The sequence below is a fragment of the Lissotriton helveticus genome, chromosome 3_1, assembly GCF_964261635.1.
Source record: "Lissotriton helveticus chromosome 3_1, aLisHel1.1, whole genome shotgun sequence".
NCBI classification, from domain to species: Eukaryota; Metazoa; Chordata; class Amphibia; order Caudata; family Salamandridae; genus Lissotriton; species Lissotriton helveticus.
In genome coordinates this window covers 965,512,913-965,540,507 of record NC_136061.1, presented here as the reverse complement: position 1 = coordinate 965,540,507, position 27,595 = coordinate 965,512,913, and the positions used below count along the sequence as shown (strand labels likewise).

Sequence of the window (27,595 nt, the reverse complement as noted above, 5' to 3'; positions counted from 1 at the left end):
TGGGCAGTCCAACCAACTATATAAATAAAGTGGGGGCCAAAAGGGAGGCAGCCACATTCGCTACCATACCACTGTCTCCTACTAGGTGAACTGTACCAGCCTGTGGCGGGGTGGGCTGATAGTTGCTAGTGAAATTTCTGGTCATTTTGACATCTCACATCAAAGATAATCTCACGTTATTGATTATTTTTTATCTGTGCCTCAATGGCGGGCATATGGAAAGTTTATTATGGACACTGGGTTGGGAATGTTTGCTGCCCTGGTTGTCTCTGAACTTTTTGTCTGGGTGCTCCATTTTTCTGGTTCTTTGGAGAGGTGAGGGGAGAGGGACGCAGTCTGGGACAGGGAATGAAGTGTATGCCCGGCTGTCCAGCCCTTTTCTTCATCAGGGACAGAGGTTACCCCAGGTGATGCCTCTATCATGGTTATTTTTGATTTGCAAGTGAGCAGATCTGGCTTGCCCTTCTTTAGGCAGGAGCTGAGAAATCGAAATTTGATGTGTCTCCACAGTACAGTACAGTACTGCTGAGAGGACCTTGTGAGGAGTCAGGCCATGAGCTCACAAAGAATTTACATGGGGATGGTTGGGACGATTAGGATTCAATTCTGTCCAGCATACTCTCTGTGAGGTCTAATAATGATGTCAAGATTTGTAACATGTTTCATGTATAATCTAAGTTTTTAACAATTGTTCATTTCCATTTGCAAAAGTATTTGTTGAATAAATGTGGCCTTAGATGTTTACATCAAATCAAAGATATCTTTGTTACGGGTCGTTGTTTGTGTCTGGTTTATTGTAGCTTGGGGCCCCTTGCAATGCTCCCTGGCCCCCCTTCTTATAGGACTTGCTTAAAACTGAAAGTGCTTACTGGGGAGTTTAGGCACTCTACTCGGTAAGCCAACATACATGCACTCCGTCTTTCATCCTTACACTCATAGATTTGGCCATATCCACCCTCTGACTCTGCCTTACGTTCACGGATTTCCCAATCCATAATAAAAACGAACTCCAGCCGCCACTTAAACTTGGTAAGCATATGCATGCAATAGAAAAATAGAATTAAATTGAGCAGCGAGTGGCTTCGTGCAATGGTACTGTTATTGTGTATCATTGTTTTAGAGATCCATGGTGGCTGTCACATTTAAAAGCAATTTGTCGGCCATCTTGGAGAGAAAAAACAATAAAGCATTAAGCACAATACCATTTCATGGCTGTTCAGTAAATATTGCGCTGGGCAGACATCTTCAAATGCTAAAGCGTAATAGTGTATCACTCTTGTACAAATCCAATGTGACCAAAATAATGCTTCTCAACATGGAGCATATCTTGGAAAGGTAAAAGAGTGATACACTATTGACAATAGCATTCCAAGATGGCTGCCCAGTTTACAACTACTGCCTGCACATGATGCAGCACAGTGCAGATTAAATGAACAGCAAGTGAACAGACCGGCTACCACCTCAGATACTAAAGGGCACTAATTTTCTGGCCAATATGCATGTTCTCAGCTAAAATGCTGGTACTCATGGACAACAGAGCCAATGGCAGAAATGAGCTAATCCGTTTTCATGTGCCAAATGCTCTCTCGGGGAGAAGCAGACTGTGAATGCACTCGAAAAGACTGAAGAGGGTTAACCCAAAGACCGACTCTCTATGTATGTATATGCTTGGTGAGTTTTCTTTATTGTAAAGACCCTGGCAGATAACTACACGTGTCAGGCCCTCCGGAGAAGGTCTAGCAATAAGCATCACAGCGCAAATCTTGCACCTCCAGGTTTTGTTATAGGAAGTAAACAAACACCAAAATCCGTTCCGACTACAGAAATCTGAGAGATCCAATGTAACAAAATACCTGTATACATGCATTGCCACACTGTGATATTAATTCACCTTTAAAGGCCTGAAAGAGTTCGCATGTGATATTCATGATAAGTTGCAATATTTCATAATAAATATATCAGGCCTACAGCCCTGTCACCATGACCAACTCAGGCCTGCTGTGTTTATCCTAGTTTTACCCACGAACGCAAAATGTGCAATTAAAGCACTTTTTCACTCTTTATCTTTACTCAAGCTAATCAATATTCAACTGGCAGCCCCAGTGTTAAAGCAACCTAAAAATGCACAACAGCACTTGGCCTGGCATGACAAGGTTGCAGGCCTTCCACACATAAAAGAAGGGGCGAGGGTACAGTGCTCACCTACTCCGAACCCTCAATCAAATACTTATACACACTCTAAGGAGTAGGGAGTGAATGCATGTGGTGTTGTGATGTAAAGTAATGTGGAAACGTGCAGCGTATTTTAATATTGCCCTCACTCACACCGAAGTGCGACATGCTTCATCATAGGGCTGCTTACAAAACACCCCGGCGCAGCCAACGCCTGGGGCGGAGCAATAGGGTTGGGGAAGACAAACACAGCATAACGAAAAGGAGAAAACAATGTTTCCAAATTGTGACTGGGAACAATGGAGGTGAAGGTGCAGTGTGGTGTGTTAAAACTAACTCAGAGGTATCCCTAAGTCTACTTTATTCCCGGATCCTCCGGTCAGGGTTAAGAAAGTGAAGGATGGTGGTGCTAGGGAGATACAATGTGCCCCTTACATCTCTCCTTACTGCCCGGTGGTCAACATGTTTCGGCCTTTTGGAGGTGCCCTATCTTTTGGTCATGTCGGCCTTCTTCAGGACACTCCTGGTCCCAGTACGTGTAGTTACACCCAATCCTCCATTCGAGGTAGTAGGTGTATCATCCCTAGGACTTACTCTAAGGAATTTCCCACAAGATATTCCTTGGATTTTACTGTAAAGATAAAAAGATAAGTAGGACACCCTGAACCGCCGCTAAACCTTGTGGAGGGAGGTGCTGCCTGCCGGTTCACACACGCCGCCACGAACTTCACCTGGTTGCTGGAGGAGCTGCCCTTGCCCGGTCTGGGATCTACCGCGCTGCTGCTCCTGTGTTCACGACTTGCAGCACCCGCTCCGCGGGTGCCGCTGCGCAGCAGTCGGTGAGGGGCAGGTCTCAGCTGTTTGCAAGTCGGACGCCCGGAGGAGGAAGATCCATTGAGAGCAGTCAGAGGGAGCGCGCCAGCAGGGACTCGTAAGACCAGGAGTCCCTGCTCTGCACAGGTGTGCACGGCCGCGCCCCCTGACAGACACGCCCACCGCCTGGCCATTCTGAAAAGCCGGCCTCCTGCCTGAGTGTGTGGGACACCCTGAACCGCCGCTAAACCTTGTGGAGGGAGGTGCTGCCTGCCGGTTCACACACGCCGCCACGAACTTCACCTGGTTGCTGGAGGAGCTGCCCTTGCCCGGTCCGGGATCTACCGCGCTGCTGCTCCTGTGTTCACGACTCGGGTGCCGCTGCGCAGCAGTCGGTGAGGGGCAGGTCTCAGCTGTTTGCAAGTCGGACGCCCGGAGGAGGAAGATCCATTGAGAGCAGTCAGAGGGAGCGCGCCAGCAGGGACTCGTAAGACCAGGAGTCCCTGCTCTGCACAGGTGTGCACGGCCGCGCCCCCTGACAGACACGCCCACCCGCCTGCAACGCCCCTTATTACCAACGTGCAGGGCGCTAAGCGGGACGCGAGCGGGACGCCGAGCGAAGCCCGAGCAAAGGGCGGGCAGTCTGTGGCAGTCAGGGGCAGACAGAGGCTGGGCTGGGCCACGTCTTTTTCATCCAGCCCTGGTGGGTTGCGTGTCATTCCCTAAAGGCGTACCTCCTACCATGTCAACCCGTTCTGGTAAATTACTTAGGAGCGAGCGCGAAAGGGGAGGTGCTGTTGGGAGCCCAGTGATTGGAACCATGGACCGTTTAATAACCAGAGTGGCGGCGGTCATTGATAAGGAGATCGCTATGTCTGAACGCCGTCTCTCTGAGGTCTATCTCCCTTCTAGACGCTCCTCACTGGGGGCTGTAACCCAGGCCTTGTCACCGGCCTGTGAGCGGGTCCAATCTGTTCCCCCTGATGTCCCGGATGGCTCTGTAGATTCCCCCCAGATGGTAGAAATAGGGACAAACATAGAAAGGTTGGAACATCTGGTTGCGCTTCTACCTAGTGGCGTTGTGGAAGAGGGTGGCGCAAGTATATCGCATTCACCTGCACCCCCAAACATAGGCACAACTCAAATATTATTGCCAACTCCACCTGTTCCCAAAAAAGTAAACCTAGCTGGGGTGCCATCTGTGTATGACTCGAGTGGGCAGAGTAAAAGGGCCAAAAATAAAAGGGCAGCCAGCTCTAGTAAGGGTAGGCTGGTGAGACAGGCAGCGCTCTACAAGCGACAGAGGAAGCCTCTTGGGCAGGGCGGGAAGGACGTAAAGGGGTCGGTCCCAGAGGACAAGGCAGTGGTGGAGGGGGGCTCTGTGGACACACCCACGGGTAATAATAATTGTTCGTCCCCTAGTAGTAGTGCTGTTAATGTCTCCACATTTATTGACCCCAAGATTATTGACAGCATTATGGAGAGGGTAAACAGTCTCTTGATGCCCCTGTTGACCCAGGTTAAGGGTTTGGGGGCTAGAATAGATAAACTAGAGCAATCTACCCTCAACGGCTTTTTCTCACTTAAATCTACAATTAAACAGCATAAAAGAGTGAGTGAGAACCAGGCCATGGGACTAAAGGGGAGTGTGCCCCCAGTAGCTTCCTTGCCACTACAGGCGGATTCTAATCCTCCAACTAGGGCAAATAAAGTAGATACTAGCAAAGTGCAAGTACCAGTACCTGTAATTCCTCCCCCAACAAAAGGAGGGCCCCAACACAAGGGAATGGAAACATCTTCTGAGGTTGCCAAAAGTACACCAAAACTAACACCCCCAATTGCAGCCCCCGACAAGTAGAGGGACGGCAAAGGTTAGCCAAGCCTCTGGTACACAAGACAAAGGCAAGGGAGCAGCGACAGAGATGGTCGCCAAAACTGCCCCTCAACCTGCAGCCCCAGTTGCTACCACAGTGGCCCCCCGCAAATTCCCACGGAGGACCCCCCCCCATAAATCTCCCACCAGATTGTCATCCTTTTGTTGCTGTACTAGTAAATGTTCCCCCACTGAAGGAATACCAGTTGGAGAATCACCAGGCTCTCAAGAATAAGTGTATCCACTGGCTAAAGTTAAACAAGCCAATCCCGAGTGGTGTGGATGGGCTAATTCTAAGTGTTCGCAGAGTAGGGTGGGTAGGACAAGGAAAAAAAACACAGGAGGGGGATTGTGTAATAATAAACTTCCAAGATCCCAGAGTGGTGAGCTCCATCTGTGGCCCTATAAAAAATATGGATGTGGTAGGGGTTAAATTAGTGGATCTAACCTTTTTTTACCCCAGGCCAATTGTTATGTCACCCTGGGCGGGCCCTAGCACATCTGGCTTAGGCCAAAACCGGGACCCATGTTGGGTTGGGGGTCTTGGGTACAACGGGTTGAACCCCCTGTGGGGGCCAGGGAGTTGTTGACTGGAGGGGGGTGATACGAGGGAAATTGTAGTTTCTGACATGGTAACTGGCAATAGAACAGGTTTAATGACAGCACCACCACCTCGAATAGTTTCACCTATAAGTACAGGCGACAGTGGGTTGGTAGACCCTCTGCCCATTTCTTTGGACTGTAATTTGCCTGTTCCCCCTGTGAGGCCTGTGGACAGGAGTGTTCTCGAGGTCAGCGACACATCAGCTGTGACGGACCGTGTTTTTAAGGTTTTCAGCTGGAATGTCGCAGGGATCGCGAGAAAGTTGGCCCTCCCAGACTGGAATGCTTTGGTTGATGAGCATGCCATATGCATCTTCCTGGAGTTTGGAGCCGATACATAGGGTGGGATTCTCCTCCTATTTTGTGCCTGCACTAATCTCGGAATCAGGGAGAGGACGCCCTTTGGGTGGCCTGCTCATATGGGTGGCAGCTTCCCTAGACTGCAGAATAGTGGAGTCTCAGACAGGCTGTCCAGATATTCAAAATATTATTCTAAGAGATTCCAGGGGCCGTACAATATTGAATATTTATAACGTGTACGCCAGAGGGACTAAGGGCGGGAGGAAGTCCACTGTATTATCTCTTCTGGAGAGTCTTCTTAGTACAACTTTACATAAGTTGTGTACCCTGGTCGCGGGAGACATGAATTGTACGTTCGAGCCTTTGGGCTCGGATGTTGCCTTAGACCAGGATGAGGAGGACGCTAAGATAGGGATCCCAGCCCTGGAGATTCCACCTATTAGGAGATGGTCAGAGGTGGCGTTACAGTTATACACCCTGAGTATCGAATTAAATCTAAGGGCAGTGAATGGGAGGACAAACTCAGATAGGGGGGGGCTCATACCTATAATAGACCAGGACACACTTCTAGAATCGACTATATCTTATTAGATATATGTCTGTGGAGCCAGGTGAGGGACATGGTTGTGGTCCCGAGGGTCGAAAGCGATCACAATCCACTTTCCTTGACCATGGTCCAGTGGTGGTGTTTTTCTAAGAAGGGTCCCACTAACCCCACATTAGCTCCCCTTGATGAGTCGGTAGTCTCACTCTGTGGAAGGTGTCTAAAATGGGCTAAATTGGTCCTCTCGGAGGAAAGGGTTGGAGAAATATCAACCCTTTTAGATCAGGCACTGTTAAACCTGGGGCCCCTCCCGGAAGGGGTGGGTAGGGCTTGCGGGGTCTTTGTCTCCCTAACAGAGGCTCTGACAAATGTGTTTACCATCCCCTCGAGCAAGGTAGGGAAGAAAGGAGGTGTAAAGCAAGGTAACGGTTGGTACACACAAATATGTAGGGTACACAAATCAAGACTTGTAGAGGCAGTGAAATTCAAATCACACCCTGATATATTGGAAGCAAGGAAGGCTTATAATAGATCCCTTAAATCTGCTAAGAAGGAGTGGGAAGAGAAATTTTGGGAGGACCTACTTGTTGCCAGCAAAAGTAAAGACTCAAGGGGTTTTTGGAACCTTGTAGGCTCCCGGAATAGGCCCGACGAAGTTATGAGACCCTGTAATATCCCCCCACAAAGCTGGGTAAAACATTTTGAGGCTTTATACCTCCCGGCGGATGGGGCACTAAATGTCAGGGTGCTCCCCCCACGAGTATCTGAACCTCACGGCTACAATCTCTTTTCAGCTCTAGAGATTGAAAAGGTAATTGGGTGGGTAGCCCCCCGGAAGGCAGCAGGCCCAGATGGCTTACCGGGGATCTCATGCGGGCATATCCAGTGGCCTGGGGAAGGGTTATTGCAGTACTCCTCAATGATATTATGAAGGGGGGGCCAGTGCCCGATTCCTGGAAAGGGGCGGTGGTGGTCCCTATTTACAAAAAAGGATCTAGAGAAATCCCGGGGAACTACCGGCCCATAAGCCTCATTGACTCCACCCAAAAGATAGCAGGTAAAGCTATACTTGGTAGGATTCTTCATTGGGTGGAGGAAAACAAAATACTATCAGACTTCCAGGCAGGGTTCCGGGTAGGAACAGGGACGATAGAGCAGGTGTTTAGGCTAGCACTCCTTGGCTGGAAGGTGGTGGAGCTAGGCATGGGCAGTCTATACTTGGCCTTTATAGATCTGAGGACTGCCTTTGACCTAGTTCCTCGGGAGGAGTTATGGAGGGTGCTTTATGGGTTGGGATTGCCTCCCTACATCTTGTCCCTCCTTATTAGCCTTCACGCCCATACCTTTGCTCAGGTTCGCTGGGGGAGAAATGGAGAGCTAACTGAGAAAATTCCAGTGTCTAGGGGTGTGAGACAGGGATGCGTCCTAGCGCCCACCCTCTTTTCACTATATGTTAATGGGGTGGTGGAATATCTCCAGCAAGAACCAGCCGACGCTCCTTGTCTCGGGGGAGTGCGGATTCCAACCCTACTTTTTGCGGACGATACGCTCTTGATTTTTAAGACTCCGCAAGGCCTCCAGAAGTTGCTAACCCGTTTCCAGAACTTTTGCGTTTCAAGGGGCTTGGTAATCAACGTGGATAAAACTAAGTTTTTAATTCTAAACCCTCCAAGGAAACTGGGCCGCCCACCTATTCTCAACTCTGTTCCCTTGGAGAAAGTATCCGAATTTGATTATCTTGGAATACGGATTACGGATAGCATGAACTGGTCACCTCACATTGCCAAGATGGTCTTGAACCACAAGAGAGTCGGAGGTGCCCTTCTGAGGGAATTCCGGGCATCACCGAGGAGGTCGCTTGCCCCAGTAATTGACATTTACAAGGCTAAGGGAGTAACATCAGCCTTGTATGGGGCAGAGCTGTGGGGGCATTGCTGCCTGGATTCCCTGGCGACAGCAGAAAGCAAGCTTTTGAAATCTTTAATCGCCCTCCCTCCGAGCACTCCAACAGTGCCTGTGCTGTTGGACACAGGTTGTAAGAAAATCAAAGACCAAGCCCGGCTTCGTCCACTCCTTCTATGGGCCCGTATTTGGAGGGGTGAAGAGCTAAAATCATACGCTGAAGGGTTGGCTGAGATAATGAGCCTGGGCGGTTGGGCGAAGATTAAGTGGTTGAGAGACACCAAAAAGCTTTTGGAGGAACTTGGGCTGGGGGACTGTTGGTCATCAAGAACGGCTCCACCAAAAGATGTTCTGAAAAGATTATACTGGAATTGGGTTGCGGATCAGTTAGTTATAAATTCTAGTCATTGTAAATCTACAGCTGCCTTTTTAACAATAAAAGATGTAGCAGTTTACGAACCTTACCTGGACCTAATTACCCTTCCAGCTGATCGAGCACTATACTTCAAATTCAGAGTGGGCTCCCTTCCAGTAGGGGCCCTGGTGTCAAAGTGGAAATCAGGTGCCCACAAGTCCCCCTTTTGTGCCCGTTGTACCACTAGGATAGAGTCTATACCGCATATCCTGTTTGAATGTCCGGACTATGCTAAACCCAGGAGTTTTTGGCTCAAACACCTTTGTTGCAATATGGGTACGCATAGTTATCTGGTAGCCCTTCGCATCCTAATGACGGACACTTCCCCTCCCATTGTTTGTGGTATAGCCAAATTTTTAAAGCATTTCTGGTTGATTCGTTGCAAGAGATTGTCAATAGCGGTTTAATTCTTTTTTAACTAACTTATTCTGGCATCACATGTCTTTTTATCTTTCTTAAATGTACATTCAATATTGCTTCTTAAAAATGTTTTTTCTAGTTTTGTAAATGCTGTATTTTGTGTACGCTTTCAAGATATCTTGCATATCGAATAAAAGCTTCAATCAATCAATCAAGTAGTCCCAAAGTTAGGCAGAGTATATTCATCGAGGCACTATCTGTTTCAATATTGCATATTACACGTATCTTTCATAGCATGTTTCACATTCGTATTCCAAACACCAAAGCCCAGGCGCACCACCATTGCGCGTCCAGGGTTACCTTTAGTAGGTTTAAATGCTCATATTTCCTTCTTCTATCTTAGAAATCATGCGAAAATATATGGTTTAGTCACCAAACAAGTTTCACATACTTATCAAGCATACCACACTTCCTGTATTCATCACACAGAAGGGCCACTCGGACATCGTGTACTCACCGAGTTTACCCCTAAGTCAAGCTAAAAATGGTGGTGGACCAGGAGAGACCCCTTGTAGTCACACTCTAGGAAGGTAGTGGAGAAATGGAGACAAAACAAACCGCATACTCATTATTAATGTTTCCTATTTCGTTGTATACATCACGTTATGTCGTGGGGTATCATTTTCGCCTTAATGTGTTTATAGTACTGCCAGGCTTAGCTCTCTTAATTAGAATCAATAATTCTATGCATGGATAGGTCGATTTGATCTTAAATTTTATGTCGTTTTCATCCAAATCGATCCCACCTTCACACGTAATGGGACCGAGTGGTATTCAAAGACAGGACCAAGTGCCATAATCACGGTGGTGATATTATAGCAACTCTAAATATTGCCCCATTTTAGTCATGTAAGGAACAGGAGTTGGTAGTCCATTAACTAACCATGCAGATCAGGCTCTAGCAAAACGGTGCCCCTTGAGTTAAAAGGACATGCTCAATATCCGATCTCAGCCGGTGGCTTGAGTGTTCGCCTCTTACACCCCCCTTCCTCCTTACTACTTCAAAGGTGGTGCTCCCCCTTTCCTTCAGTGCTAGCCTCCTCCACCGAGTAGAAGTGCAAGGAGTCCGAGCGTGGAGCTCCTTTTAAATGTGTGAGTTTCTACTTCATGCTGGATTGCTTCCGATTATGTGCAGGGCGTTTCGGCGTCAAGCGAATAATCACGTGGGTAGGCGCCTAGTCACGTGGATCGGCAAAGTGGAAGCGTCAGCACCTTTTCTGAACTTCAGTATCTCCGTTGTCATGGAGTCTGTCGAACCTTCCTCAAGGCCGGTTTTTACAAGAGGAAAACACGTGCCAAGGGGTTTTACTTGCCGAGTACTTCTGAGTGCCGATCAGGCCCTCGAGTGAATCCTGCTTTATTGTAAGAGTATGTTATTACCTGATCTATGTTTCTATAGGGGATAGAAATGAAAAGATAATACTGTTGGTAGAGCATGTGTCTCAACGAACAGTAGGGGAGAAATTCCAACCTCCTCGCTCCTTTCGCACAGTACTTTCATGCTGATGTTTGATTCATCAACATTAGAAATTCAATAACTGCTGTTATTTATCATTCAAACATTACAAATCAACATCATTAAACCACCTTCATGTACCACATTTTTCTTGAAATGATCTTTTGTAAGAGTTACATTTCGTTCAAATCTTAACCTTCAATAATTATATTAAATCATTTTGTTATCATATATGGAGTTTCCCATAGTATTCAACTGTATCTCATTGCAAGTGTTTACATAACTGCTTCATCTGGATCTAACCATTCTCACTCTCTCAATATTCATTATAAATTACCTTGTGACTTTGTCTACGCATATTATTCTGGATCAAATGCCCAAGATGTCGTTATTAATCTTCTTGTAATCCAATCATAACACCTAATTATTTAAAGATAATTACCATTTAGCCCATTGGTGCTCACAAGAATAATCTCAAAAAGTTTCCAGACCTTATTATCAAAATCTCTACTCCTACACCACCTTCCCTCAATAAGGATTAATATGGTCAAAATGCCATATCCTAAATCTTCTCCTCACCGTTAAGATTTTTATGAGTCCTTCGCCCGAACAGCTGGTCCGATAATTCCCGCCGTTTGGGAAGTTACACTAACTGATCATATTTCAACCTACTCCTGATCAATCTGCTTCGCGATCCGATTTGCCGTTCCACCAATCAACCACAACCACTACTAAGCCTACTAATCTTATAATTGCAAGCGGTTTCTTCTGTAGTCCGCCATCTAAAACCGCCTGTGTACTAGTATTGCCGGTCTACTTCACATCACATTTTATTAGTAAAAACCCTGGTACATGGATCCCTATTAGTCCTTGCAAAGAGTATCCTCGCAACACGTATTTGTTATGTTAATTCCTTAACTTCGTACCCTTACCCGTATGCTGATAGTGCCGGCCTACCTAACATCGCATCGCATTGGTTAAGACCCTATTACACAAATTCCTATTGGTCCAAACAGGGAATGTTCTCGCAACTTTGTAAAGTCCATGAATAGCGTTGACTTATTAAAGTACCACAAGCAACTGCTTAAGGCCATTTAAGGATTACAATTCCCAATTAACAAGCGCAACATGATTTCTTGAACTCATATCCATGCTCAGGTATCAACAATTGGCGAAAGCAATGGTTACTGAACTCACCGCTTCCTATTGGTTGTGACCTATGTAAGTGCAATGCTATTAGTTCACAGACCACAACGTTATTTTAATGCATTGTCAATTTTTTGGTTGTCACAATGCAATTTGTTAAAGTCTATTTGTGTTACGGCATCTACATTAATGGAAACGGTGATACACGATTCCCATTTAGGAATATTACGGGACTGCCGAAACCAAAGGAACCTATGCGCTTATGCTGTATTAACTAGTGTATTTATTAGGTGTCATAGAAAATCAAAATATGTACTCAATCCCGGCATCCATTACCAGTACCCCTTACCATTAGTGAATGAATCATGGAAGGTAAAATACATAACGTAAATGAACACCTACCCTTTGAATATATGTTCTAAGCTAAACTTCACAGAGTACTGTCACGGTGAAGAACATCATGCAAACAATTTAAGTGCAGGAAGCCACATTCTATGTCCTCAACCTCTATATAAATAAGAGTACTAGTCCCTATTTCCACAAATTTCCAAACAAATCTTTCAATGCTGAATTTCATCATTTTAGTCCTAAATTTTGTTTATAATGAATTTAACTATGGTTAACATACATGAAACTCCATCACCACTCATAAGAATTACATTGATGTATCTCTCGTCCAATTGTCCCCCATTTAAAATCTTATCCCTTATTTAACATCACCTCATATTAACTCAGAATAATGCAATTTATTATCACCGTTGAGCCCCATTGTTACCGATCTACACCTACTAATCCATCTTGCTTCTTGCTGTCGTAAGAACAGTACCCAATCTCCACCTCTTACTCTTGGTATTATTCTTTGAATACCATGAAACTTAATCCCCACTCTCTGTCCATGTTTTTCCTGAATATGCTGGAAAATAAGAGATTCCATATCTTTGTTAACAATAGCTCTCTTGTGTTCCTGAATCCTTAATTTCAAGACTCTTTTTGTACTCCCAATGTAAATCTTATGACATTCACACTGAATTATGTACACCACCCCAACACTATTACAATTAATGAATTCATTAATTTTGTAGACTTTCTTGGTGTTGTAACTAAATTCCTTGATACGATTAACTCCTGCTTCACAAGCATTGCAAGAACCACAGGTGTAAAATCCTTTGGGTGGCGGTGGAAGCCAATTTCCTTCCTCTGAACGTGGGGATTGTAAATAATTCTGGCTGACTAGATTCCCTATAGTAGGACTTTTTCTATAGGTTATCATGGGTTTATCAGAAATAACATTTGTTAATCCGGGTACACCTTTCAACAAATTGCAATGCTTATTCAGAATTTAGTATATTCCGTTTTAATGCATACTGTAAGTGGAGATAAAAGCTACTTTTTCCCTAGTTGCATTTCTTGTCCTCTGATTTAGGGTGGATTCTCTCTTCACTAACCTCACCCTTTTTGTTGCCTTTTCAAAACAGGACTGCGGATAACCCCATCCTGACAGTCTTTGTTGCAATTGTTCTAATGCTTCTTCAAAATCCTTGTCCAAACTAAAATTACGTCTAATTCTAATTATGTCACCATATGGGATGCCTTTTATTACCGATGGTGGGAGTGAGCTATCTGCTCTCAAAATGGAATTCGTGGCTGTTGGTTTTCGAAATAGTCTACTATAAACTTTATCATCAACTATGAACAATTCCACATCTAGAAATTCAATCCTCTCCTTGTGGTGGGACATGGTGAACTTCACATTCCAATCATTCTTATCTTCAATTCAAAATACTCTGTTAATTCACTGACTGGACCTCTCCAAAATACTAAAACGTCATCAATAAAACAACCCGAAAATAAAATAGAATCAATCCATGGTGCCGCTTTTCTGCCCCAGGCATGCTCCCTCTCAAACCAACCCATAAACAGGTTGGCTTAAGAGTAGCAGCAAACCTGGACCCCATTGCCATGCCCCATATCTGGTGATACCACTCTCCTGCAAATAGGAAATAGTTGTTTTTCAGTATCAAAGTACTCATTTCTGCAATCATCATGGAATGGTCTTGAAGACTAGCACTTCTGCGTCCTAAAAAATCATTCAATGCTAACTCTCCTTTCTCATTATCTATACAGTTGTAGACCCCTACAAAATCCAAAGTTGCAAAACTCAAATCCTGGTCCCACACTACATCCTGTAATTTATTCAAAACATCCATAGTGTCTCTGATATACGAGGGTAAATTCATACAAGTGGTTTTAAAAACAGATCCACAAACACTGAAATGTGCTCAGTGAGACTCCCTATGCTGGAAACAAGTGGTCTCCCTGGTGGATTCTGTACTGACTTATGTATTTTTGGCAGAATATATATAAAAGGAAAGGTAGGATTTATTACATTTAAATATTCATACTCCTGCTCATCTAATAGACCTTGTTCTTTCCAAGAATATAACCTTTCAGATATAGATCTGCCTGCTTCTTTTGTTGGATTATGACCCAATTTCGTGTAACAATTGGTGTCACTCAATTGTCTTATAACCTCCTTAGTATAATCCTCTCTTTTCATAAGAACAATATTGCCGCCTTTGTAAGCTTGGCGTCTTACTATACTGTTATCATTCCTGAGACTCTTAATTGCTTACTTTTCGTCTTTTGACAAATTCGCATTTTTCCAATGTAAACCAACATTCCTACTGCCCTTGTCCTCTAGTCTATGAAGATCATCCAATGATTTTTTAACAAATAGATCGATAGCCACGTATTGCGGACCCTGTGGTGTAAACTTAGATGCTGGTTTAAGGCCACTAGTACAATCGTAATCTACTTCAATATCCAATGATGTTGCAACATCTTTGACCCCAAAACTATCAGCTTCTGTTAGTGAAACAAGCGTTTGTACATCTCTTAAATGTGATATTGATATTTCAGAGCTTACACTTCTAGTATAAGGAATCACAGATTTATCAATAGTTGCAAAGAAACTTTTTAATTTCAATTTTCTAGCAAATTTATACATATCAATTTCCACGTCTGTGAAGTTAAGTTACAATGATTATTGGGACAAAATGAAAATCCTCTTTGTAACACTGACAGTTCATACTTTTTCAGAGCACTGTTAGATAAATTGATCACTTTCAAATCAAAGTCTTGTGCCCCAAATGTATTAACACCCGTCGTATTATCTACTTCCTGAATTTGTCCTGGCTTCGGGTTCCTATCCTTATATTTTCTGTGCTTGCGCTTGCCACGCCTTGTTTTGAGAGAACTTTTTTCTTCCCTCTTCTTATCCTCTGAATTTCCTCGGAAAAAGAGGAACATTAGGTGGTCTGAGGTCATTTTTACTAGCTGCCCCCAGCTCTTCATTAGATGAGAGGTCTGAACTGCTGTAAACTACTGAGCTTAAATCACCTTGAGGCTCCAATCCACCTGATGTCTGGTTTCTGTATAGCATCGAAACCTCTGCCGAACGTGAACACTCTACCTTGATTATAGTCTCGCTCATCTCTTCTGATCTTGCTTAACTTCTTTTCTTTAATTTGTAACTGATGTTTGCTAATCACATCCTTTAATATCACATAATTCTTGTCTGTCAGATCAGTCAAATTTATGTCTTTGATTTCTTTTTCTAACTCCTCTATCTGTTTGAGTTTCTCTACTTTACTTTCCGAATTTTTAATTAGAATATACATCATGCAGAATGACGATGTGTATACATTTTCTTCCCATTCCTTCAATAAGTCCTCATCTAAATCATCGAAAGTGGGGAAGATGAGTATTCTTAAGCCTGTAGGCACTCTTTTCTGGTCAATGTAATTTTTCAAGGTGATGCCATCCCACCATTTTGATAACTCCATTTTCTTTAATGTTTCCAATTTTAAATTTGTTGTTGTCTTAAACTATTATTGGACGACTCCTTTCTATTATCAGTAGTAGTTTTTTTACTTTGTGCAAACAATTCTGCTGCTAATATTTCTCATCTTCCATCCTGAGATTTTAATTAGACAGGTATTTCTACACTATAATGTCCTGTACTGTGCGACACTACCCTTTCAATTAAACCTAAATTATCTGTCAACAGCGGTCAAGGGATAAGCCTTGTGCGCACTAGTCAGACATCAACAATAGTTCAACAGTCATATGTGCTCAACTCTTAATGGCCCATCGCTTAAAGATCACACTTATACAAAATTAATACATAAACAGAGGAGCGTAAACAATCTTCAAAAGTCCTCAATCAATTATTGTATTCAAATATGAAATTCAGTCCACAAGTCAATAGTTTCCAAAGAAGTTCAAATATTGAAGTTTTATTCGTGAAAAATACATCAATCATCGGTTTCATTAGATTCTTTTCTGCAATTTCAATTTTTTTCACAAATTTCGTAATAATTTCATCAATTCTTAACAGCCATTAATTCTTTACAGTAGTCACTTCTTTACTGCCTACGCATTTCGTCTTTCCTCAGGACTTCGTCAGGGCTGTAATAAAGCAAAACCAAAATAAAATACTAATCAATATAATAAACAATGTATTCACAAAACCCATCATTTACAACTCTCCTATGGCCTGCCTATCTCCATTCTATATTTCGGTCATACATGATGGAAACCATTTGACAAATCAATGCTGATGTTTGATTCATCGACATTAGAAATTCAATAACTGCTGTTATTTATCATTCAAACATTACAAATCAACATCATTAATTATCACCTTGATGTACCACATTTTTCTTGAAATGATCTTTTGTAAGAGTTACATTTCGTTCAAATCTTAACAAAATGATTTAATTTAATTATTGAAGGTTATCGTATACGTAATTTCCCATAGTATTCAACTGTATCTCATTGCAAGTGTTTACATAACTTCATCTGGATCTAACCATTCTCATTCTCTCACTATTCATTATAAATTACCTGACGACTTTGTCTACGCATAATATTCTGGATCAAATTTCCAAGATGATGTTGTTACTCTTCTTGTGTTCCAATCATAAGACCTAATTAAATCAAAGATAATTACCGTTATTAGATCCCAATTATTATATTTGAGTTTCTCTTATTGTACTATCCAAAGACCTACCTCTATTAGAGGTAGGTCCTTGGATAGTACTTCCATAATAAAAGATGATTGATGCATTTTTGACAAATAAAACTTCAATATTGGAACTTCTTTGGAAATATTGGCTTGTGGACTGAATTTCGTATTTGAATACAATAATTGATTGATGACTTTTGAAGATTGTTTACGCTCCTCTGTTTATGTATTACTTTTAAAAAAAACTATTAGTAAGATGACAAGGAGTTTGTCTCATACCCACTATTCAGTATTCAATCTGTACTTGTAGGATAAGTAGCCCCTGGGAACAGATACAAGCAAAGTTTCTGTGAGCAAATTCCAGTGCAAATCCCAAAAGCTCGTATCTATTCAAAGAATGCCATGGGATTTCTTTGTTGAGGCCTGTTATGTGACTTTTGAGCCTGTACACCCATCTCTGCTCTCTCTGGAATAATGTTTTTGTTTAATCCCCAATCCAGGCTGCCAAGGTTGGTTTCTCAATAACAGTCCAGGTCATATCTTCTGGAGTGTGGTACCTCTACAGATAGTTGGTTGTTAGTTTCGTATTGTATCTCATACATCTTATCGTGCTTCAGTGTTCCATAATGCGTGTTTTCACTTTCCTGGTAGTAATCCCCACCTACTGCTTTCCGCAGGGAGTGGTGATTAGATAGATCACATTCTCTATATTACAATTCGTCTGTGTTCTTTGTTCTCTGGGATAGATTAATCCTATGTCGATAGTTCTTGTGTTATTCGTTAAGTGACACACATTACAGGATCCACAGCGGGAGTGTCCTTGTACCGGTGGTAGGAGACCTTGTCCTCCCATTTCCCTTTGTGGTGTTCCTCCTGGTCTAGTGTGTACAAGTAGGTCCTTCAAGTCGGTACTCCTTTTAAAAGAAAACAGAGGTTTCTCAATATTAAATCCCTGGGAGTTGAGTATACTACAATGTTTCAGAATCACCTGTTGAATTTGGTGGGAGGCTGTATTGAAGGTACCTGACCAGATACATCCTGGGTCATAGATCTCTTTCTTCTCCAGTGATCCCACATACAGACCCACCAGGCTCAGGGCAAAGGTACTGCCCATCGAGGTCCCGTGGGTCTGCAAGTAGAGTATCCCTCATATTCAAAGATATTTTTGGTCTAGGCTAGTTCCGCTAGACTCAATGCGAAAGCTTGTGGTGTCTGGTATCTCCAGTCTTCTTCGAAAAGAATGTCCTCCAAAACCCTGAGGGTTTCCCTCTGGGGGATGTTGGTATATAACGCCTCGATGCCCAGGCCCAGAAGGAATTTGCTGGTGGGATCAAAAGACATTTCCTTCAAACAGGTCAGGATGTCCAAGGTATCCTGTAAATATGATGGTAATCTCTACACTAGTGGTTTCAGATAAAAGTCACAAAATTGTGACAAAGTTTCCAAAATCGAACCAATTCCAGACACAATTGGCCTGCCCGGTAGTGGGCGGGTCTCATTGTGAATTTTTAGCAGTATGTAGAAATAGAGCTTTGGGATGGGTATCAGTGAGATATTCCACCTTGCGTCTCGAGATCCAATCGTTGGATATTCGCTCCTCAACTAGAGTGGCTATGTCCTTTGTTAAATCTGGAGTTGGGTCCCTTCTCAGCACTTCGTAATTCCTCCTATCCGATAGGAGGCGTAGGCATTGCTCATTGTATGTGGTTTTGTCCAATATGACAATGGCTCCTCCTTTGTCTGCCGGTTTCAGGATGATGGAGGTATCCTCCTTCAATTCACCAAGAGCCGCTTTTTCTGTGTTGCTGAGATTGGAGAATGTTCGCCCTTTCCGTCTTTCCAAGTTCTCCAGATCATAAATCACGGCCTGTTCACAATTGCCCACTTCCTGTGGCAACATCGCGATCTGGGGGGTGAAGGTGTCTCCTTCCCTGGTGTTGGTTGTTCCCTTGTCTTCAAAGAACACCCTCAATCTCACGGTTCTGAAAAAATAAATGTTAACAATTCTTTTTATTAAAGAAGCATCAGCAAAAAACACATTACAGAGGGTCCGTCATATCCGCCGAGCATGCATCAGGGGGTGACAGGATTAACATTGCTTACAACTTCAGAGGAACTTCACGGGGAGGGGGGATCATCAATAGCAGCATTTAGGGGTGGTGTACAAATATCACCTCTGTGACTGTTCCAAAGCCCCCCTACCAGTGACCATTTATGGGGTCGTCCCCTCGCGATGTATGTAGTCTTTTCCCTAAACATACACCAATATAAATTCTTTCCCCACACTTCCAGAGTGGGAATTTGCGCAGCTCCCCACATTTGGGCTATATTTTGTTTGGCAATCATAAACCCCAGGGTAGCCCATTGTGTTTGTGAGGTGTTTAAGTCAGTGGGTTCCCATATGTTCAGTAAGCACCTCCTCGCCTCTGGAAGTAGGGAGATCCCCAGAACTCTGTGCATTATGTCATGTATGTTGCGCCAATAAGTGGCGATGTGCTCACACTCCCAGATAATATGAATAAAAGTCCCTACGAGAGCACACTGTCGCTTGCACATTCCAGTGTCTGAGAGTTCCATATGTCCTAGTCGGGGTCCTGTGAGGTAGATTCTGTGTAGAATTTTAAGTTGGACTAACCTCAATTGAGCTGGAATTGCAACTTCTTTAGGGGAGGACCTTGCTATTTGCCAATCCTCTTCATCTAGCTCAATACCATCCTGCCTCCATTTGCCCCTTAACACCTCAAGGGGGTCAGAACTGTGATTAATCAGTTTCTTGTATATCTGTGAAATCGTTTTTTCAGGAAGGTGCCTGTCTAATATCCTATCTTCAAGCGGTAAGGCCTCTAAAGGCTGTTTCCACGGCAGTGCTGAGAGAAGGAGTGACTAACCTGTCCATAACAAAAGTATTCGGAATTTGCTAGCTTATACTCCACTTGCATTTCCTGAAATGATTTCATTTTCCCCTTTCCCCATATATCTTTAATTGTAGAAATCCCTATTAAGTCGCACTTATCAAACCCTTTTGTCTTCCAGAGCTTGCCAAGTTTTTCGGATTCCCACAGAGGGGTGGCCATGGTCAGTTTGTTTTTCCAGCCCAATGAACTTGTGGCGTTGTGCCAGATCTGAACCGAATGCTTCGTTGGTCCAGTTAATGCCAATTTATTAGGCCGAGAGTACAAGGCTCTACTATAGTTACCCCCGGGAAGAAGCCATTTATCCATAGCGTATCCAGGGTCATCAACCCGGCCATATGTGCCGTGGTTAATAGCCGCTAGTTGGGAGGCCCAGTAGTATCTTTGGATATCTGGGAGAGCGATGCCCCCACCATACCATGAAAATGTTAATTTGTGTAAAGCAATTCGGGCCTGCCCTCCCACAGTAGACTCCGCTGCATGCCTTCGATCTCACGGAAGTATCTTGGTGGCACCACATCTAAGGTATTCTGCAGAGCATAAAGAAATCGAGGAAGAGCCATAATTTTAAAAATGGCTGCTCTACCCAACAATGAAAGGGGAAGCTTCCTCCAGTTGGAAATATCACTCTTGAGCCTCTGCAAGGGGGGTCGGGGGGGAGGAGATTTCGGGAATACCTGAGGGATCCAAAGAGACAAAAATTCCCAGGTATTTGAACCCTTCTGTGTTGAACTGTATAGGACAGTGCCGCGGACGAACTGGCGGGTCTCACTTCAATACAAACAATAAGGATTTCTCCCAGTTAATTGAAAGTCCTGAATTTCTCCTGAAGGAGGCCAGGACATCGAAGATAACAATAAGGGATGTATGGGGATTAATCAAATAGAGTAGGATGTCATCTGCATATAAGGATATGCGGTCCTCCCATTCAGGGGACCACTGTAGACCTTTAATCGAGGGTTCCCAGCGTATCCAAGCGGCAAGAGGTTCCAGAGCCAACGCAAAAAGGAGGGGGGACAGCGGGCAACCCTGACGGGTGCCTCGCCCCAGCAAAAAGGGAGCCGCAGCTCTACTGTTTACAACTACCTGAGCGAGCGGTTCTCAGTATAGCAGGCGTATCCATCCAATGAATTCTGGGCCAAACCCAAACTTGGCCAGAACTGCCCACAAATAAGACCATTCGATCATGTCAAAGGCCATCGTTGCGTCAAGTGACGCAACTATGGCTGGCTCCCTCAAAGTATGAGCTCTGGTCAGTACCCCATGCAGTCTACGCAGGTTTAAGGCCGTATTCCTATGGGACATAAAGCCCGATTGGTCAGGGTGGATTAAGTCACTGATGACCTTCACCAGTCTGTTCGCCAGAATCTTGGCCAGAATCTTAGGTTCGGCGTTTAAAAGAGAGATAGGCCTGTATGAAGAACAGCTTGTTTTGATCTTGCCCTCCTTGTGAATCACCACTATCGTAGCGACTCTCTAATCTCTGGGAAAAACACCCCTGTCTCTGGATTCCACAAATATGTCCCTCAGATAGGGCGCTAGTTTGTCTGGTTTGAGTTTGTATAGCTCAATAGGGAGCCCGTTGGGACCCAGCGCCTTTCCAGAATTTAAAGAGCGTATGGCCTGGGCAATTTCATCAGTTGTTTGCGCACTATCTACAAACTTTCGATCTTCAGGAGAAAGACATGGGAGCTGTAAGTCCCAGAGTAGCTGATGGGAGTCAGCTTCCGAGCGAGATGGAACCGATGCATAAACTGCCCGGAAGTGGTCTGCGAATGTATCCACTATATCTTGTGGGTCGGTGAGTTGCACACTCTCCTCCGTTAGAAGCTCTGGGACCAGACGCGAGGCCCAGTCTTTCTTATCAAGCCAAGCGATAAGCTTATCGCTTAGCTTGATAAGAAAGACTGGGCCTTGATCCCCAAATCGTACAGCCTGCCCTGTTGCTCCCTACTGAGAGGCTTAGCCCTCTCAGTAACCAATGCCATGTAGTCGTGTTGTGTCAGGCTCAGGTGATGGAGTTTGGTTTGAGTTACGCCCAGTTCCAATTCCCTTTCTAATCTACAAATTTCAGTCTCCAACTCTACTACCTCTTTCTGTCTCTCTTTTTTAGAGCCAGCTACCAGGAACAGAGCTTGACCCCTGATTATAGTTTTAAAGGCCTTCCATAAGGACCCGGAAGAGGACACAGATCCTACATTGTTAGCAAAGTAGTCCTCTAACGTACAATAAGATCTTTGCGAATTTTGGGATTGTGCAGATACCACGGATTTATCGGGGCCACCCTACCCGCTGAACCACTCGTTACAACTATGTGGATCCACAGTGGAGAGTGGTCTGAAATGCCTCTAGCGAAGTGCGAAGCTGCTGTGATGTAGGATGCTTGTGCAGCAGGAACAAGGCAATAGTCTAGTCGCGAGAGACTATTATGTGCCACAGTGTGGAAAGTGTACTGCTTTTGATCTGGGTGGAGTAACCTTCAGGCGTCAACCAGGCCCATTGCTTCCATAAAGTCTGGTAGCCATCGCATTACTCGCCCCGTCTCCCGCGGGGATACCTGTCCAGCATACCCGAGACGGCTGCATTAAAGTCGTCTACCAAGAGTAAAAGCCCATCAGATAGAGAGAGCAAAGGCGTCCCCAAAACTGCCAACGTTGTGCCCTGCAGCCCCGGGGGAACATAGACGGACAGAAAGGTTATGCACTGACCCTCCCACATACCTGTGATGCCAATATATCTGCCACTCCCATCTTCCCATGAGGTAGTGATTGCTAATGGGAATGTCTTACGAATCAGAATGCCTACACCTCTGGAGCCCGACGAGAACCCTGAGTGTGCAGCAAAGTTGTAGTGCTTTACATGAGTTTCCCACAAGATGTGTCTCCTGAAGCAGAACCACGTCTGGCGCCTGTCTTTTGAGAAATTGTAGTACCACACTTCGTTTGATTTTGTCCTCCAACCCGTTAACGTTCCTACTCAGTACCTTCTCTACCCCCCATCGTCTACCCGGCACAATCGGCAAGCACCTGCATTACATCTATTGAACCAAATTATTGTGCTGAAGTTACCAACAAACCACTCAAACAATAAACCAAACATTCCCCCCCAACGTCCCCCCACCTCGCTGGCCTGCCCACTGGGCTCTAAACTGCACTCTGAAAAATGCAGAGTGCCTGTCGTCCCAAAAAATTAAAGAAAGAAAAAATGGAGAAGGTTGGGCCACCCCTACCTGCCCCCCGACCCCTATCAAAAACAACAAGATCCCCTTCGAGCCCCCCGACCCGCCACCCAGACAATATCACGGAGAGTCATGTAGCAGCCCAGAGATGTTGCAGTCACTGACATTTAGCAAATAACGGTCAATCCAGGAGGCAAAAAAACATCCTTTTCTTGTTCCACCGTCGCCTGCTCCGCCAACCTGTCCGGAGTACCTGGGCCATCCCTAGGAAGTGTGTCCATCCATTCGGCTCCTGTGTCTGGGGTGTCAAAAAAACAGGCTCGCCCGTTGGCTTCCACCCGCAAACGCGCTGGGAACAACAGGGCATATTTCAGCCCCCTGTCTCTCAGTTTCTTCTTGATGGCTAAAAAATTGCGAAATTGCATCTGGACCGCCTGTGTAAAATCTGGGGAAAAGGAGAGGGCAGCGTTCTCATACTGGATGGGGCCTCCGGTCCTCGCCGCCTGCAGGATTGTGTTCCTGTCTCTAAAATTCAGTACTCTGGCAATCATAGGGTGCGGCGGGGGCCCAGGCTTCGGTCTCTCTCCCCCCCCCCGGAACCCTGTGGGCCCGCTCAATAGTGAAAAAGTTACTCAGGCCTTTAGGTTGGAGATACTTGAGGACGAGGTTCTCAACAAGTAAGTCCGGGGGCTCCTCCGATCTCTCAGGGACCCCCAAGATACGGATGTTATTTCTCCGGGCCCTTCCATCATATTCGACCAGCTTTCGCTCCGCCAGTTCGTGTGAGGATTTAAGAGCACGCATGTCTTGTTGCAGCTGAGATACGTCGTCTACTAAGCTGGCTGTCTTAATGTCAAGTGACTTGCCTTTCTCGTTAAACCTGGTAAGGTCCGCTCTTATTAGATTTACTTCAATAGACACTGTGTCCAGTTTAGAGTTCAAAGACACCATTTGTTGTCCCAGGGAGGACTTGGTACTGCCTATGGCCGCCCTAACATCGTGCAGCGTGATGTCCACCTCATGATCCGGGGCCCCCCCGTCGGAGACAGCAGAGGACCCCGAGCCAGAAGGCGAGCCCTTCGGTAAAGTCTAACGGTCCAATTTATTAGATTGAACTGTCTTTGGAGCCCTCGGACCCCTGAAGGAGTGTCTCTCTCCATCTACTTTGGACGCCATCCTCCGCAGCGCTCGCTACTCCGTCTGGCCACCAGCCCGACCACTCAATGCCAGAGACTCCAATACCACAAGCGCTCCGTCACAGCCCTCTCACCTTCAGAGTCTCCAAGCGAGCCTTGCACCAGCAGGGGAGTACAGCGCAATCACTGTTTAGTTCAGGTGGCAGTCACTGGCTCTGTGACACTCCCGCTGCCACCACTCCTCCCTAGGTCCACCGCAACCTTCAACTCTGGGTGTAACATAATCCTTTTTCCCGCTCCCCAGGGGGGTGGTAGCTTCTCTTCCGTTTCTTGACCGTTGCCAACTCTATCTCCGCTGTTGGACACGGAAGCAAATGTCCCAAACCTCACCGGGGCAGACTCCCAGTTTCGTCGGGGGGTCTCATTCCAAAATTGGCCGATGACCGCTCATAAGGGAAGAGTCCAAGAGGGGGGGTCCCCAAAGCGTGACCCCTATGCAAACCTACCCCACCAATGTCAGGACGCTCCCCACCAGGCTTCGCCGACATCCGGAGCTTTACCGATGTTCAGGGCACCCCAGGCACCACAATCTGCCGCTCAGGGAGGGACAGAGGTCCAGCAGCACCACTGGCGTTATCCGCAAAGGTGGGGGGGTCTACAGCGTGACCCCAGCCCACACTTACCCCCCGTCCAGGTCAACACGCTCTGTCGCCGCCCCGCCGAAATCCAAAGTCACAGCAACCTCCTGGCCCCCTCAGAGACACAATTCACAGTCAGGGAGGGGGGCAGGCATCCCGCAGCACCACTGGCGTTATCCGCAAAGGGGGGGCCCACAGCGTGACCCCAGCCCGCACTCACCCTTGTCAGGTCAAGATGCTCCGCATTCCGCAGTCGCCCCCGCCGAAATCAGGAGCCTCGGTGTCCTCCGGGCCCCCTCAGAGACCTAGCTCAAAGTCCGGAGGGGGGGCAGGGGTCCCGCAATGTCACCGAAGCAGTGTACGGCCGCCGCCGCTCACAAGCCACCACTCGAGGGGACCCGACCAGCAACTTCCAGCCACGGTCCCCGCTGTTATTCACTTCGGGAGCGAGTGGCCTGCGCACTCGAGCTCCGGGCTTCAGCCCCAATGTAGGCCCAGAATCGGAACGGGCCTATCTCCGGCTCCGGGGTGTGCAGGATCTTGGGGTCGGCTCAAAAGGGCCCGCAAGTCCTCCGGTGTCAGCTCCGGGGTCAGGATAAAGAACAGGATAGTCGGGCCGGTGGGCGGTCTCAGCAGAGCTGAAAGCTCACGCGGCCATTTCCTTCAGGCGTGTGGCTCCTCCCCACGGTTCTAAAAATTTTTGCCAGTTTCTGTTGCAGTTGGAAATGGTCTGGCTGATTCATTGGCACATAACCCAGTCCTTTCTGCAGCAGATTCTCTTGAGCTGGGGTCAAGATTTTGGAGGAGAGGTTCACAACTAAAGATGATCCCAGCTGTTCCCTAGTTGCATACTCTGGGCCATGCTCCGGGTCACCCATTGGTTCAACTCTTGTTCTTACCAGGTTACTCTCTGTTGGCCCTTCTGTTTGCCTCGGCCTTTGTTCCTGCCTCTGCCTAAAAAAGGTGGAACCTGTGGTTGGTGGAATTGAGGTGGTTGAAAATGGGGGTTCTGCTATCCCGGGTGTGGTGGAAAGCCTAACCCCCGGCCAATGGAGAATTGGGTTGGGGTAACCCTGAAACGATGTAGGAAAGAAAGGTCTGGGGCCTCGTTGATAGCCTCTCCCTCTCCTTCGTTGTGGGTAGTCTTAATCGCTACTCTTGCTGCTGCTGCTAGCCATGTCTTGGTGTTTTCTGCCAGACTGATTACCCTTCTTCATGACAGGCAATTTTTGTTGGACGTAATCCTCATTAGTGTAGGGGTAAACCTTTTCCTTACAGAACTTTTTTAGATCCTTCTGCAACTTGGATATTTTGGATTGTACTAGGTAGTCCCTGTACCCCCCCTCCCCCAATTCCGTATTGACCTCATTGAATTTTTGGTTAAAAGCGGTCAGTACTACTTCTGTTTTCAAACGTTCCTCGCTTTCTTGGATTTTTATCACCAAGGTATCTGCCAATCTTCTTGCTGTGCTAATTATTAAGATTAACCAATCCCTGGTACATTTCCATGCGATGAGCGGCCAATCCGGTCTGAAAGCGGCATCTTACATAAAAATCAAAGGCTCATTCGTAACAAGCAGACCCCGTGGTGCTGCATTCCCCCTTAAATATACGGTTAGAATTATCCCATGAAGTATAATTTTTACTCGGGTCCTTTTCATTTCCAAGTAGGTATCCAACCCCTCTCTCTGCGTAAGGGCCTGGTTCAACGCTGTGTCACCCAGGAACGATGGATCCGCTCTGTGTCACTATGTCTTCTCCATACGATAATCCCTAATCCTGTGCCATGATTGAGTGTTATTCTGTTATGTGTGGTTGAATGCAAGGTGTAAGTGGAACTCTCATAAACCTAATTTGGTAAGTAGTATACAATTCCGTAAGCCCCTGCGGCTGAGCTGCTGCTCTAAATCTATTCACACACAAAAGAAGGGGAGAGGGTACAGTGCACACCTACTCCGAACCCCCAATCAAATACTTATACACACTCTAAGGAGTAGGGAGTGAACGCACGTGGTGGTGTGATGTAATGTGGAAACGTGCTGTGTGTTTTAATACTGCCCACACTCACACCGAAGTGTGACATGCTTCATCATAGGGCTGCTTATAAAATACCCCGGCGCAGCCAACGCCTGGGGTGGAGCAATAGGGTTGGGGAAGACAAACACAACAAAGAAAAGGAGAAAACAATGTTTCCAAATTGTGACTGGGAACAATGGAGGTGAAGGTGCAGTGTGGTGTGTGTTAAAACTAACTCAGAGGTATCCCTAAGTCTATTTTATTCCTGGATCCTCCGGTCAGGGTTAAAAAAGTGAAGGATGGTGGTGCTAGGAGATACAATGTGCTCCTTACACCACTCTTTACAGCCCGGTGGTTAACATGTTTCGGCATTTTGGATGTTCCCAATCTTTTAGTCACGTCTGCCTTCTTCAGGACACTCCCGGTCCCTGAACGTGTAGTTACCCCAATCCTCCAATCGAGGTAGTAGGTGTATCATCCCTAGGACTTACTCTAAGGAATTTCCCACGAGAGATTCCTTGGGTTTTACTGTAAAGATAAAAAGATAAGTAGTCCCAAAGTTAGGCAGAGTATATTCATCGAGGTACTCTATCTGTTTCAATATTGCATATTGCACGTATCTTTCATAGCATGTTTCACATTTGTATTCCAAACACCAAAGCCCAGGCGCAATACCCTTGCGCATCCAGGGGTACCGTTAGTAGGTTTAAATACTAATATTTCCTTCTTTTATCTTAGAAGTCATGCGGAAATATATAGATTAGTCACCAAACAAGTTTCACACACTCATTAAGCATACCACACTTCTTGTATTCATCACACAGAAGGTGGGAGGCTGTATTAAAGGTAGTGACGCATACCGGTTTGATCGTTTTTGGTTTTCATCTTTTTTCCAGAAGGTTGTCCCTGTTGGCATTCATCGCTCTTCTGCAGGCTCTTGTGATGGTACGTTCCGGGTATCCCCGTTGGCACAGCTTCTTAAAGAGAAGGGTTGCTTCCTCTTTGAAGATAGTTCTCTCTGTGCAGTAGTTAATGGGCTACC

At 45.6% G+C, this 27,595-nt stretch overlaps 1 long non-coding RNA gene across 4 annotated transcripts in view; it reads right to left on the bottom strand.

Moving 5' to 3' along the window:
• The window catches only part of LOC144823144 (uncharacterized), a 683,784-nt gene that overhangs the window by 144,831 nt on the left and 511,358 nt on the right, over window positions 1–27,595 (bottom strand). The window contains exon 6 of one of the 4 annotated variants that reach the window (XR_013608743.1): window positions 16,487–16,635. The exons of the other annotated variants lie outside the window; for them this stretch is intronic. This is a non-coding gene — a long non-coding RNA (uncharacterized LOC144823144). Of the gene's footprint in view, window positions 1–16,486; window positions 16,636–27,595 lie in introns of those variants that run through there. 4 annotated transcript variants of the gene reach the window in all.